Raw genomic sequence first — 5,000 nt, forward strand, 5'->3', positions numbered from 1 at the left:
CCTCCATCCAAAGCAATTACCCCCAGCCCCGGCAAGCACGCTGCCCCCCCCCCCCAACCCAACACTTTTTTATATAAGGTGGGATGGTGTGTGGATGACAGATGGATGGTTTGTGCTTGCATTTGTGTGTTGTGAAAAGTGTGATTTATTTTTCACTTAGACTCGGGAAGGAGACCATTATTATATCCTTACTGGAGCCGTGTGTTTGTGTGCGTGTTTGTGTGTGCATGTGTGTGTGTTTGTGTGTGCGTGTGTGTGTGTGTGCGTATGTGTGTGTGCATAATATGTCTGCACGCGTGTGTGTGTGTGATTGTCTTAAATCTAAAATGTAAAAAGGTTCATCAAGTTGTTAGTGTTTTTTTCAGTGTCTAAGCTCTGCTGAGAGTCCAGCCATGGCAGAAGGTGGGACAGTGATAGGTGCCATGGGGGTTGTGGGATGGAGTTGGTGGCTGCCTGGAGGTGCTGGTGACTGAATATGGATGAGAGACCTGGTTCTCCGGAGATGGCTGTGGTGGTGAGATAGATGCTCTGGAGGCAGGTGGAAGCCCAAAGACCCCCCCCCCCCCCCCCACAAACTCTGCTGACAGGAGCCGGCCATCACTTTAATTAACACTTTCCCTCTTACAATGCCAAACAGGAGAGAGAGGGTGAGATGTGGGGGTGGTGTCTGTTTCACAGACAAGCCTCAACACATGAGACACAGTATGGTTTATTCATGAGGTGTGTGTGTGTGTGTGTGTGTGTGTGTGTGTGTGTGTGTGTGTGTGTGTGTGTGTGTGTGTGTGCGTGTGTGTGCGTGTGTGTGTGTGCATGTGTGTGTGTGTGTGTGCGTGTGTGTGTGTGCGTGTGTGTGTGTGTGTGTGTGTGATAGAGAGAGAGAGAAATGAGAAATAGAAAGCAAGAGCGGTAGAGAGAGAGAGAGAGAGAGAGAGAGAGAGAGAGAGAGAGAGAGAGAGAGAGAGAGAGAGAGAGAGAGAGAGAGAGAGAGAGAGAGAGAGAGCGTGTAAAATAGATATGCGTTTATCTGCACAATGTTTTGGATGTTATTTTTCTGATTTCACCACTGTTACTGTTCTGCACATCACTCTGCGGATGCTTTCATTTTCCTGTCGCTGTTCCTTCTCCTCTCTTCCATGCCTCTCCTGTCTCTGAACTGCTGCCAACCCATGGAAATGTTGTGTTGGCAATGCCTGTCAATCAGATGTGACAAAATAACACGTAATTTTATGAAAAACTTTCCCAGCATGTCAAGACACTCTAGTGCTAGTGTTACTGGATTGAGAAAGGTACAGAAAGAAAGGTACAGATTGGATTGGTAAACACACTCCTAAAGTTGAAATACCCCCACCAGCGGCATCAAATTGTAAGCTTTTCACTGGCGTAACTGGTTAATTTGGGTTATTTCAGTGATGGTCACATGTGTTGGCAATACAGAGGACACAGTGTACTCGTGTGAGCTTACAGTGTATGGAAGCAATACAGTCTCCATCAGCGTGACCACTGTTACACTATTCTATGAATACTTGACGTTGTCATACAGTATGTTTCAATGTTTCATTGGCCTCCTTGGTCTTGTGCTGCTATGTCAGGAATCGAAACCGAATAATTTTACTCGTGTTTACTTGTGTAATGTGACATAACAATAAACTTGAAACTTGAAACTCTCTATTCTAGTATCAGGCCTGTAACATTTTTGTTTGGTTTGATCTAACACTATGTCTAGGAGGGTGGAAGCTTTCACCAAATTAAATTGGTATTTAAAGTGGTACAGCATAAAAAATAAAAAAAACTGACACAAAAGCCTTAATGTTGAGTAAGCACACTCATTTCTGAGAAATGGTCTGGATAAAAAGCCTGTATCTAGCACTACCAGGACATTATTGATCCGGGCCCTTCTGAGCCCTACTTGGTGAAGCAGTAGACTGATGAGATGGGTGAAGGGAAGCTCTCTGCTGGCTGACCTGACCTTGTCTCATCAGGTTTACCTCCAGACAGTGATGTTCATCCCTTAGTGATCCACAGGATCAATAACTTGGGCTTTTTACCCACACCAATCACTGAGGAGGCCACGGCCATGACAGCAGCCGCGGAGGCAAACAGACACATTGATAAGAGACAACATGGTGGACGTCTCCCTGCTCCTACTTTCATTTATTTCGTTAGTCTATCAGCATTTCTCTGTGCTCACTGCTCAGATCTACAAACAACTGTCAGTCAGTCAGGCACACACACACACACAATCAAGGCTCTGGCTCTCTTGAATTTAGACAGGTTGTAATCATTAGAGAGCAGAGGACTGAAATATGACAGCATAAAACAGTGTGTTTCATATGGATATATGGAAGCAGTACGTTTTGACTCACTTGACATCTTTGAGAGGAAAGGTGTTCATATCTGCATGATACTGACATGAATGGGGTTGATAAACCACATCACTGTCAAAGGCAGATCTCAAATGTTCAACTTGAAGGGCAAGCCAAGAGAAATGGCATTGAAAGACACATCTGGGTCCAGTCTAGACAGAATAGTTCAAGCAGTCAAGACATCTCCTTGACATGTCTCCTCTCCCATTCATAATGGAGCTCTACTCGACTCTAACCCCCCTTCCCTTACGATTCGCCAACACAATGCCAATTTGTTGAGCCATTAATTCACCCTTCCATTGAGCATTGATATTCATATATTGTAAAGATACTGCACTGAAGTCATATTCATTGAATACACAATTCTTATGTTCTAATAACTGAAGGCAATGTATTGTATTCTAGGTGAAATTCCAAAACATATCTCAAATGTCCTACTCCAAGACATGAACCTTTTCATAAAGTCAGGTATTCTAACTTAGAGGTGGGAAAGAGAGAACGTATGTGACATTACTATAAATGATGGCCTCCTCTTTTCATTAATCTTTTCATTAATAACCACCATGACTTCCACAGTGGTATGCCCACACTCTGCACTGCGGAGCCTGCACTGCGGAGACTCTGCCAGTCACGCTCACATTAGGCTGGCAGGGCCTGATGCCTCATAAATATAAACACTTTGCACACCGCCTGACTGCAGGACGCCACACAATCAAGCCATGGAGCACAGGCCATTTGCATACATATTAAAGTGACGCTTCAGAAAAAGGACCGGGAGATGAGGAGAGAGAAAAGGGGAGAGGGAGATAGAGCGGAAGAGAGAGGGTATATGCAAACAAGCCTTTCATTAAATATGCAGGAGCTAACATCGCTCAGGCATAAATCTGCATCCTTGCCCAGGCGAGCTGGGCTCCACTTGACAGTGAGGCGTCTGACTGTCAGAGATGCACATGGCCAAGGGGACACCCTACAGGGCACTGTGATATATTGATAAGTCGGACCAGGTAGAACACTACAGATATAGCGTCACAGAGCAGAGCAACCACAGTGATAGCTGTAATGTTTGACTGGGTGAAGCCACTGATTTGAAGTGTAAGTGAGAGAGTAAGGTATAAATAGCATTCTTGAGCACTGCAGTGAAGGGAATTGGGGAAACAAAGAATCTTGATTGTAGAAGCCGAACCTCAATTCAGTGTAGTGTGCATTGGGTTGTGTTGGGTGGTGTTGCACACAGTGTAATGGCACAGTATGCTTCTAAAACATTATGTTCTGTTCTCAGAATTGGGAGTACTGCCATGAGTTGTGGGTTTCCCCTCCGTCTCAGTGAGTGAGTAGTACGCTGAGACACTCTTGAACTCTCCTTCCTGTTTTCCCTGCCCGAGCATGTTGCCAGGAACCAGAACATTCTGCACAGGTGATCCTCCTGTTCGTGCAGGAAATGGAAACTGTGTGGTGGAGAAAAAAAGGAGAAAAAAGGAACTAGAAACACGATATCTTGGGAATAACATAAAGGGCAAAAAGAGTGTTACATGATCTCAAACACAGGGTTGATTTATATGGCTTCAGAAAAGTTCATTTCATGTGGTTTGGAGTAGAGAATGTTTTCCTTCTATTGCCCTCAGTGTGCACATACTCTAGACAACACATGGAAACATTTATGTCAGGCCGTAGGTCTGTGGAAAGAGGCTTCATTTCCAGACTTTTTACTCAATTCTCCACTTTTTTTTCATAGCACTTGTGTTAAATGTACCATATGTTTTAGATGTGAATGGATTGAATTACATACATCTGTTTCCCACATTTAACAGCAAATGCCTTTCACTAGTAAATGTTTGCTATCGTATCATCTCTTCAATGTGTGGTAATTAAAACCAATATTTTAGTTAAAATCACTAACTTACAATACATTAGTGTGATGTGTTAAGAGCTTCTCTATAGTTGTAATGCTTAGAAATGTGTGAGTGTGTGTGTGTGTGTGTGTGTGTGTGTGTGTGTGTCTGTGTGTGTGTGTGTGTGTGTGTGTGTGTGTGTGTGTGTGTGAGAGCGTGTGCGTGTCTGCACTCGTGCATGCGTGTGTGTGCATGTGTGCGTGTGTGCGCGCATGTGTGCTTGCCTGCTTGTGTGCATGTGCGTGTGCGTGTGTGTGTGTGTGTGTGTGTGTGTGTGTGTGTGTGTGTGTACGGAATTGACATGGAGGATGTATACACATCTTGTTTACAACCTATTCAATTTGCAATAAATATACTTACATTGTCTTGAGAGAGTTGCATGTAGAGTCTCTCCTGATGTCTGTCATAAATATGCTTGCTGGAGTGATTAAATATTAATATAACATCATTTCTCTGCCTCCCTCCAACTCATCTCCCTCTCTCCCTCTCTCCCACTCTCCTTCTCTCCCTCTCTTTCTATTCTGCTCTTCCCCTCCCCCTCTGCCTCTCCATCCTGGTTGTTCCACCCTCACAGTAACCTTGTGTATGCATATTGCATATGTAAATCCACCCTTGCTTGGTGGAGGTTATTGTATTCATCTTCCCCTAGCCCACAGTCTTTTAATCTAAGCTGTCCCTCTCACCAGATTCAGAACAATCAATCTACAGAAGAGTGGTTGGAAACGGACTGCTTGAAACCTTTCAACAT

The sequence above is a fragment of the Nansenia antarctica genome, assembly GCF_963989245.1.
Source record: "Nansenia antarctica genome assembly, chromosome: 5".
NCBI classification, from domain to species: Eukaryota; Metazoa; Chordata; class Actinopteri; order Argentiniformes; family Microstomatidae; genus Nansenia; species Nansenia antarctica.